Raw genomic sequence first — 11,638 nt, forward strand, 5'->3', positions numbered from 1 at the left:
TGGACATATTAACTTAGCCATGGCCTTTATTTTTATTACATGACATTTTTCTTTGAGAACTATATTATTAACATATGTGAAGACTGTAGCCAGAAAAACAACCACGTGATGGAAGACAAAGCATTTATAAAAATGAACTATGAACAGCTTATAAAACAAATGGACTCTATACTTAAAATAATAATAATGAATAAATCATTTAAGTGGTGCAGATTATAAAGATGATCATGCTTTTACAGAGTTTACAAACATTTTTAAAACTCCATAAAATTTATAGATGGAACAGAGAAGTAATTGCCCCAACATCCACAAGTTTTAAATGGACTTAATGGGATACAAAGTAAAGAAGGAAAGATGTAGAATTCAGAAGGCATCTGATTTAGATCAAAAGACCATGACCAAATATTTTAGGAGTTAAAGATATTTTAAACGGTGAAAGTTATTGGTCCAGACACAATTCCCACTACCTGTCAAATTCAAACAAAATTTAGATCTTCCTTTTGAGTAGTTCCACTAACTGCTTAAAATTTCTGAGTTTTTAAGAAAGTATCAGATACTGTGTGTTTATACAAAATCTGCACATTTCTTCCTCCTGGATGTAATTCCCTATACAATTATGTTTGGTACAGTGTTTTCAAGAAAGGTGAGCTCCTCCATTAAATCCAGGATGAGCCATTTCTAAAATAAGTGGGAAATGTTTGTTTCATTCTCCTCCATTCTTATTCTTCATTTTAAGGATGGACCCATAATACAATTCTAGTCTTGAGTATTAAGAAATCTTTTGATTTGAAGAATGTTGCATTCATAAAAAGATAAGTGAAAAAACGCTACTCTTTTTGTCTGCCTTGAATTCAGTGGCTTTGTGATTATTGATGCTCTTTTGACCCAAACAACAAGCCTAAAGATAACAAAGCCAATAGGCAAGAAGAGAAAGCAAAATGAAATAAATGACATCACACCATAGTTTCACAAATGTCAGGACTTCTTTCCTTTTTTATGGCTGAATAATATTAGATGACTACTATTCGTTAAATGGATAAATAAATTTGACCCTTCCGGAATTGTAGTACATTAATTACAAGCCTTTTTATGTAAAGACCTTTTATAATTTGTCAGATTATACCAAACTGTACTTGGATTGAATAAAATGTAATAAAATAACTACTCTTGTTGAAATATATTTATGAGAAATAGGTTGACATGAAGCTTTCAGTGTGATGTCTTTATGATCTTTCTTAAGGCTTAGTGTATACATGTCACTTTAAAGCATTCCTAGAAGGTAGTAGTGTAGAAAACAATATGAACATGTCCTTTCTACAAGTGTAAGATCCATATGGCTTCTTTGTTTCAAGAGCAGACAAAATTAAAAAGGAACAATTACAATTCTGTTATAACAGTAATTTTTATGATGTATGCCTTAAGATTCAGATCATTACTACTTCATATAAAGGTATTTAGCTCTTTATACTTATTCAGTTTATTAAATAAACTTTCCCAAACAAAAAAGTATGGGCACTGCATGTGTGCACTTTGTGCAAAGAGGTCTTGGGGGGAATGAGAACTGAACTTTTTTTCTATGTTTCAATAATCATACTTGAATGGAAACTTGCATGATAAAACTCTGTAAAATGCTTATAATTTCTAGTATAAAATTAGGAAAAATATGGGTTACTCATACTCAAGGAAATCTCATTTTACCTATGTGTGTAGCTAAAAAAATGATTCTTATTTAATACTCTGAATCTTCTTTTAAATGAATTATGTTACATTTCTTAAAAGCAAAGAAATTTTGAAATATCCCCATGTTAACACAATAGTTTTGTGAACTTAAGTTTCCTGGAGCAACAGTTTGCTTACCTGTAAAACAGCGTTGGCAGAGTATCAGTTTTATTGGGTCTATGTGAGTATCAAATAAAAATTTTGTGACACTTTTGGGGGATAGTTAAATAAGTTTTTTTTTATTTTAAACCCAGTATAGCTATATACAGTGTTATATTAGTTTCAGGTATACACCTTTTTTAAGTCTTTTTTTAAAAGTTTATTTATTTCTTTTGAAAGAGAGAGCAGAGGATGAGCAGAGAGAGAGAGAGAGAAGGAGAGAGAGAGAATCCGAAGCAAACTCTGCACTGACAGATGTGGGGCTCAAACTCACAAACCATGAGATCATGCCCTGAGCTGAAACGGAGAGGTGGATGCTTCACTAACTGAGCCATCTAGTTGCTCCTCACAGGTGCACTTTTAAACTGAGGGCTGAAAGATGACTGGAAATGTCAAAGGAAATGTAAGGGGGAAAATGAAGAAGCAGCGGACATTTTACTTGCAGAATATAGCCATGTGTGAAAAAGTAGAGGCAGAACATTTACATATTTGGAAAAACAAAACAAAATGATCAGTGTACTAAGAATGCAGTGTCATGTTTAGAAAAGCAAATGGACAGGTGAACAGATCCTTGTTTATGAAGGTAACTGTTTTTCAGTCAAATGAGCTTTGACTTAATATAAAATTTAGAGAAATAGTGAAACTCATATTTTTCCCTTTAAAATAAGGAGCTATTTTTACAGTGCTCATTTCAAAATTTCAAATACATTTTTATAGTCAAATCTCAAAAATACTAACCTAAGCAGAAGGATAGAAGATTCAGAACACAGTTGAGATAGAGGGTGATTTTGGACAGCAGAAAGCACAAAGATTAGCCCTGGATCCACTAACAATAATGACAACAAAAGAGGGAAGTACGAGAGAAAAAATAAAGAAACCGCATTGATAGAATTGCTTGAGACTCTGTAAATATGAATATTAAATATTAAATAGGAATAAATGAGGTAAGACAGTGTTACACTCAGATGTTATTCCTGGAATTTGGTTCATGAAATGAGGTTGAAAATTTGGTTTAAAAAACTGTGCACAGCTTAAAATTGGATTTTTTTCTTATACGAACTTAAAAAAATCAAAACATGTATTTATAATGTAACAAATCTTTCATATATATGGACACACACACACACATACAAAATTATATACAAGCACACACACTGATCTTTTTGGGTTTATAGCCCAATAATCTCACTGTAAGTTGAAAATATCATGAGTTAAAAATGCACTTCATACACCTAACCTACTGAACAACACAGCTTAGCCTACGTCAAATGTGCTCAGAACACTTACATTAGCTTACAGTTAAGCACAATAATCCAACATAAATCCTATTTTATAACATGTTAAATATCTCATGTAATTTACTGAACACTGTACTGAAAATGAAAAATGGAATGGTTGGATGGGTACAGAACATCTGTACGTGTAGCAGATTTTTATCCTTGTGATTGTGTGGCCATTGGGAGCAGTGGCTCTGTCACTTCACGACATTACAAGAGAATATCTACCACATATTGCCAGCCTAGTGAAAGATCAAAATTCAAAATTTGAAGAATGGTTTCTACTGAATGCATATTGCTTTTGCATGATCAAAAACAAAAAAAAATTGTAAGTTGAATCATCATAAGTTGGAGACTGTCAGTATATATCCATAAAGTAAGTTTTATATTAATATCCTTGCACAAAATTTTGAGTTATATGTTATATCTTATTTATTATTATTATTATTTTTTTTTTTTTTTTTTTGCAGACAACTGAGTGTCTACTAAGGGAAATTCCTGGGGGTTAAAATTCATTTTAATCCATTTTCACAGTCTCCTCTCCCCTCTAGTCTTCTATTTTTTTTTCCCTGAAAAGAGTCATCAAATCTGTACAGGTGTAGCCAAGTCTCTTGAACATTTTATTTCCTCTTTAAACTTAGGAAATTTCCCTGGCAGCTGGTTTAAAGTCTTAGGTATCTTGCACGTCTTCCCTTGAAGTTGCCATTCTGAGAAAACTTCTTCAGATAACAAATTAGAGTCCAGAATGTCTTCTTTATTCTTACTTTTCTTCTATTTTGGTTTTACTTTTTTCTTTATTAGAAAATCAGAGTTAGTAAATGGTGGTGGTATATTTGATAGATGAAGAATGATTTTAATGACACTGAAATACACACATTTCCTGGCTCAGAAACCAAACTATAATTTTAGATTTCAAGAGCCATTCTAGAGAAATTAATGTCATCTGCACATATATCCCTATGTCCCTATATAGGGACAAAAGTATAAAGCGTTTTAAACTGTTTATTACTATGGTAAATTATACTTGACTAAAGCTCAGTATTGGAAAAATAGCAAGAATAGTATTTGATACTTGTAATTTGCATTTTTTGTTTTTCATTTTTCCCCCCAGAAGTTACAGGTCTTACTTTTCACTTCTTCAGAAAAATTAGTAAAATAGAAAAAACAATTAGGGCATAGAACTTCTCCAGGATTACTGATGTTGCTTATTGTTGGGGTGGGCCAGTGTGTGTGTGGAGGAGGGGTTGGATGCACTTACCATTTGTTAGCTATTTTTAACAAACCATTTTTGCAAGGACTATATTAATTACCTGTATGGTCATGGAAGTCTTGGTTCCATTAACTCTGAGATCACCCAGGGACATGACAGATTGCCTTGAATATGAAACAATGGCCAGCCCCTGAACTTGTCCCTTAGAGAACCAGCAGGCAGATCAAAACACACCCCACTCCCCCCTCTTAGTCCTTGGAAAACAAAGTTCTTATGCCAATCTGGCACCAGGAAGCCACACCAGGTAAAAGAATCAAGAATTCAATCAACCAATCCCACAGCTGTCTCTCAAGGAACTAGATGAGGGGAGATGGTAGCTGCTTTGCAAATGCAAAACTCCACAAAATTTACTAACCTTTTTCTTTATTGCGCACCCCTCTCAATGCTATCAGTGTTCAACTATTGTAGAGCTCTGTGATATTTGACTATCATAGTCTAGACAACTCACAGGGTTTTTGTTGCCAGGACTGAAATCTAAAACTTTCTACTCTGAAATCTTTCATGAGGGCATTCCTGATGCAGATATATTTTAATGACACGTCTCATCTATGTTATTGGTATAATTTGATTTTCCTTATTAATTTTCCCTACAGGTAATTAAAAAAATATGTAGTTTTATTTTCAGTATTTAACTCTTTTATGCTACTAATTACATATTGAACATTTTCATTGCAAAAAAAATTATTCATGATGTTATTCTCCATTTTCACCTCTTTATTATATCATATATACGTATATGTATATATATATTTAAACTTTACATGTAATTTTCCAGCTTTAATGATATAGAATTGACATTTAATATTATGTAAGTTTAAGAAGTACAAGGTGATGATTTGATACACTTAATATTGCAAAATGATTACAAAAATAGGGTTAATTAATACTTCCATTACCTCACATAATAACTTCTTTAGGAGTTGTGACCCATTTAAAATCTACCCTCTTAGTAACTGTGAAATATAAAATATTAGTAATCATAGTTCCCATGCTGCATATTAGATACCCAGAATTTATCTTATAATTGGAAGTCTGTACACCTTGACCAACATCTCCCCATTTTCTAATTCCTTCATGAACCAGAAACCACTATTGTACTCTGTTTCTATGCATTCAGCATTTTTAGATTCCACATAAAAGTGAGATCATAAAGTATTTGTCTTTCTCTGACTTATTTCACTTAGCATAATGCTTTCATAATGCATCTATGTTGTCACAGATGGCAAAAGTTCTTTCTCTCCTCATGGCTAAATCATATCCTGTTGTTAAATATCATATCTCTTCTTTATTCATTCCCCTGTCAAAAACATTTAGATTGTATGCATCTATTGGCTATTACATAGAATGCTGCAATAAATATAGGAGTGCAGATATCTCTTCAAGATCCGTATTTCATTTCTTTTGAATAAATAACCAGAAATGGAATTGATATCATTGGATTGTTTACTTGTGTTTTCTCACAGTTCAATGAATTTCCTTAAAACAGCTATTTAAAATTCTTGATCACAAATGTCCATGTCTTTGAGGTTGGTTACTAAAAGATTACTGTTATCTTTGTCTGGTGTCATGTTTCCTTGATTTTTCATGTCCCTTGAACTTTTGTGTTGCTGTCTTTGCATTTGTGGTAGCAAACCACCTCTTCCAGTCTCTACCGCCTGACTTTAGAAGGGAAATATCTTCCATTTCTCTGCTAGTGATTCTGATGCTTTTCTCAGACCTTCTATGGATCAACCTGCACCATATTTGCTTTCTCTTGGTCAGAGTTCTTAAGTTTATATGCCTTCTCATGATTTTCCAATTAACGAGGCTGGGTGTTTACAGCCTCCTTTCCCCCCTCCCCCAACCCCCCTACCTCAGGCAATTCTGAATACTCAAATTTGTGGCCTCTCTCTGGCCTGCAGATTCAGGCTGGCTTTCTGCAAGTGCTAACTAGCCATCTGCCAAATCTTGCTCTTGCTGCCATTATGAATACACACAGGGAGCTGGCCAGAGGGTGGGAGAGTATGTGGATGAGGCACAAAGAGTGCTGGACATCCTTATGAGGCATTTGAAGCATTCAGAGGTGAGGTGGGGTGGCTCATGTGCAGGTCTCCTGATGGAATCCCTAATGGAATCAGTAGAATCCAATCCCTTTGGCATCTTCTATTCCAAGCCCTGATTGCTTTACTCCCAACTGGCCATCAACTTGGAGTCAAGCACTCATGACTGAGTACTCTGAATGGGGTGAGAGAGAAGGCCTCCTTTCGGCAGTATCCCACACAGCTAAGGAATCTGGGAACTCACTCATACATTGTCATTTTCTCCCACAGGAAAAATAACAAGTTCTGTGATCCCTAAACTGTGTTGCCTTGGAGGTTGGGTGACAGGTAAAGTCAAGTTGTTTTTATCTTTTCCATAGAGTCTAATCTTAGACTTGTTGCTCCAACAATGAGCTAAAGCGTGTGCACTCTTCCCAAAAAGAAATCTCTTGGCCATGGGTAATTGCACAAGTCAGTGTTCTCCAGGAGCTCCTAGACTGGAGCCAGGGGGGCCAGAGCTGGTTCACGGGTCTACACCCAGGACCGAAGTCTGCACACCCATCATCCAAAGCATGAGTGAGCAAAACTTCTCCTGAGCCCCTTGGCACATAATGCTAAATCCCAAAGCCCCCCAAAAGGTAATTTTTCCCCTATGGATGGATGCTAAATTGTTGTTGAGAAAAGCATATAAGTAAGAGAAACCTTATTCACCCAGCTCACTAATGTCCTTCCCTAGTCATACTTTTCCCTGAAACTTTTTCATTTCGTTTTATTTTCCACAAGAAAAACTACACAATACTATTTTAATTCTCAAAAAAATAACCTATCTGTTCATTTATAATGATTATAAACTTTAGATAATTAATTGTCTTTGCCCTTGAGAAATTGTAATCTTATTGCAAGAACAAATGCAACACAATACAGTAAGTCCTAGCCACAGCAATTCAACAACAAAAAGAAATTAAAGGCATCCAATCACTATTTGCAGATGACATAACACTATATATAGAAAACCCTAAGGTCTCCACCAAAAAAACTACTAGAACTGATAAAGGAATTTAGTAAAGTCGCAGGATATAAAATCAATGTGTAGAAATGTGTTGCATTCTTGCACACTAATAATGAAGTAGCAGAAAGTGAAATCAAGAAAATAATTCTATTTACAATTACACCAAAAACAAAATATCCAGGAATAAATTTAATCAAATGGGTGAAAGATAACACTAATAAAAGAAATTGAAGATGACATAAGGAAATGAAAAGACATTCCATGGTCATGTGTTGGAAGAATAAATACTGTTAAAATGTCTATATGATCCAAAGTAATCTACAGATTTAATGCCTCCCCTATCCAAATGCCAACAGCATTTTCCACAGAACTATAATAAACAATTCTAAAATATGTGTGGAGCCACAAAAGAGCCTAAGTAGGCACAGCAATCTTGTAAAGAAAAACAAAACTAGAAGTAACACAATTCCAGACTTCAAGTTATATTACAAAGCAGCAGTAATTAAAACAGTATAGTACTGGGATAAAAATAGACACATAGTTCAATGGAATAGAATAGAATATAAATAAGTATATATAAGTCTCTTCAACAAATGGCATTGAGAAAACTGGACAGCCACACACAAAAGAATAAAACTGGACCATTGTCAACATGCACACAAATTAATTCAAAATGGGCTTGGAGTGCCGCGGTGGCTCAGTTGGTTAAGAGTCCAACTTTGGCTCATGTCATGAATTCCTGGTCCATGAGTTTGAGCCCCACCTTGGGCTCTGTGCTGAGACCCCTGAGCCTGGAGCCTGCTTCAGATCCTATGCCTACCTCTCTCTCTCTGCCCCTCCCCTGCTTGTGCTCTGTCTCTCAAAAATAATAAACATTAAAAAAATTAAAATAAAACAAAACCAAAAATACCCTCAAATGGGTTAAAGATCTAAATATGAGACCTAGGGGTGCCTGAGTGGCTCAGTCAGTTAAGGTCTGATTTCTGACTTTGGCTCAGGTCATAATATTTGGTTCCTCGAGCCCTGTGTTGGGCTTTGTGCTAACCACTAGCTCAGACCCTGGAGCCTGTTTTCACATTCTGTGTCTCCCTCTTTCTCTGACCCTCCCTTGCTCATGCTCTCTCCCTCTCTCTCTCTCTCTCTCTCTCTCAAAAATAAATAAAACCTTAAAAAAATTAAATACGAGACCTAAAACCATAAAAAAAAATTTTTGAATAGAGCACAGGCAGTAATTTCTCTTACATTGGTCTTAGCAACAGTTTTCTAGATATGTCTTCTAAGGCAAGGGAAATAAAAGCAAAAATAATCTATTGGGACTACATGGAAATGAAACATTTTTGCATAGCAAAGGAAACAATCAACAAAACTAAAAGGCAACTTAGTAAAGGGAGAAGATATTTGCAGATGACATATCTGATAAAGGGTTAGTATCCAAAAATATAGAGAACACATACAACTTAATATCCAGAAAAAAAATAATACAATTTAAAAAAGGGCAGAAGACATGAACAGATATTTCTCCAAAGAAGACATCCAAATTGCCAACAGACAAATGAACAGATGCTCAACATCACTCATCATTAGGGAAATGGACATCAAAACTACAATGAAATATCACTTCATGCCTGTCTGAATGGCTACAATCAAAAAGGCAAGAAACAAGTGTTAGTGAGATTGGGGAGAAAAATAAATACAGTTGGTGGGAATGAAAACTGGTCCAGTCATTGTGGAAAATGTATGCAGGGTCCTCAAAAAAATTGAAAACAGAGCTATCTTACAATTCAACACTCACACTACTGGGTATTTATACTCCTCCAAAAAAAAAAAAAAATCCTACAGTACCACTAATTTAAGGGGATACATGCACTCCTATGTTTATTGTAACATTATTTATAATAGCCAAACTATATAAGCAGTTTGTGTCCATTGATAAATGAATGGATAGACATGGTATATAATTACACAATGAAATATTATTCACCCATAAAAAAGAATGAAATCTTGCCATTTGCAACAACATGGAGAGAGCTAGCAAAATGAGTCAGTCAGAGAAAGACAAATACAATATGATCTCACTCATATGTGGAATTTAAAAAATAAAACATATGAAAAAAAAGAAATAAAATATATGAGCAAAGGTAAAAGAAAAGAAGAGAGAAACCAAGAAACAGACTCTTAACTACAGAGAACAAACTGACAGTTACCTGTGGGGAGTTGTGGGGGAAGGAGGCATGGAATAAAGGAAAAACATACAAACACACAAAACCAAAACAGGAATTGGTAATTTAAAGAAATATTAAGTGTATTTTTTTAATGTTGGTAATAATGTCATTTTGTATCTTTATAAAATAAGTTCATGGAAAAAATCAGACAATATCGCTTGATTTATAGACTTTTCCCAAACATACATAATTAAGAAAATTAAATTTCACCCCTGTAACTGATTTCAAGCCAATGAAATATTGAGTTACATAATGAAAAATTATCATTTTTGTCTCAAAAGCTGGATTTAGGTGATATATGACCATATCACAAAATTGAACAGTTAAGTGCACAAAAAAATGTTATAAAATCAGTTTTGTAATAGATTGCAGTCATCAGCTATATACTCCTTTCTTAAACTATTTTAAAGTGAGTAGCATCTTCACTGCAAATTGCATCAAATTTGACCTTGCTTTTGAAGTTGACAGCATTAGTAGTAGAATTTGTAGTACAAGAAAAGCTCAGAAGAATAAAAGCATTCCTGCTTTGGGAGTTTTTTAGTGCTCTAGAAATATATTCCTCTAATTTTAGAAGCAAGTGAGTTAATACTTTTCTACATTCTATTAGTCTTATTTTTTAAACATTTTTATTTCTTATTTTTTAAAGTTAACAAAGTTTAATCTTTGATGTGAGTTTGTGAGCATAAATAGTAATTAATTTTGCAGTGATTTATGGGTAGTAATCGGTATAAAACAGACTTGTGTAGAACAATCTGGTCAGTGAAATAAGTCGGAGAAAAACAAATATCATATGATTTAACTTACACGTGGAATTTAAGAAAAAAATGATGAAGGGGAAGAGAATTAAAAATAAGATAGAAACAGACAGAGAGGCAAACCACAGAGAGACTCTTAAATACAGAGAACAAGCTTAGGGTTGCTGGAAGTGTGTTGGGTGAGGGAATGGGTTAAATGGGTGATGGCATTAAGGAGGGCATTTGGGATGAGCACTGGATATTATATGTAAGTGATGAATCACTACATCCTACTCCTGAAACCATTATTACACTATATGGATGTAAACTAAATTTTAACTAACTTGAATTTAAATAAATTTTTTTAAAAATTAAAAAAATTAAAAAATTAAAAACCAGGAAAGAATAAAGAAAAATTTGGTAGAAATCTTTGTTTTAGGACTGGGCCTTTGCAAGCAGTTTATTCAACATAGGTAAACTAAGATTTCTTTAAAATTAAATAGTGAAACAAACAGCCCAACAGTACAATTTGTCTTGATCACCTGAAATGGCAAAAGAAACCACAAATATTGATAATGTAAGTCAAGTACTACACATACTTTTTATTTCCCATTATTTCTTCAAAGTAGATGGGCCCATCTGTATACAGAGATGTTGAGGCCACTTAAATATATAGAGACTGCTAAGAGTTTATACTTCTGATTAGGTGAAGAATTAGAATTAATGAAAATAAATTTGTTCTTCTGCATGTTGCTGTCCAGTTCTCCCAGCACCACCTGCTAAAGAGGCAGTCTTTTTTTCCATTGGATACTCTTTCCTGCTTTGTCAAAAATTAACTAGCCATACATTTGTGGGCCCAGTTCTGGGTTCTCTATTCTATTCCATTGGTCTATGTGTATGTTTTTGTGCCAATACCATACTGTCTTGATGATGACAGCTTTGTAGTAGAGGATAAAGACTGATAAAGAGCTAGTATCCAAAATATACAAGGAACTCACCAAACTCCACACCCAAAAAATGAATAATCCAGTGAAGAAATGGGCAGAAGACATAAACAGACACTTCTCCAAAGAGGACATCCAGATGGCCTACAGGCACATGAAGCAATGCTCAACATCACTCATCATCAGGGAAACACAAATCAAAACCACACTGAGATACCACCTCACACCAGTCAGAGTGGCTAAAATGAACAAAGCAAGAGACTATAGATGTTGGTGGGGATGTGGA

This window comes from Suricata suricatta, chromosome 4, assembly GCF_006229205.1.
Source record: "Suricata suricatta isolate VVHF042 chromosome 4, meerkat_22Aug2017_6uvM2_HiC, whole genome shotgun sequence".
Lineage (NCBI taxonomy): Eukaryota > Metazoa > Chordata > Mammalia > Carnivora > Herpestidae > Suricata > Suricata suricatta.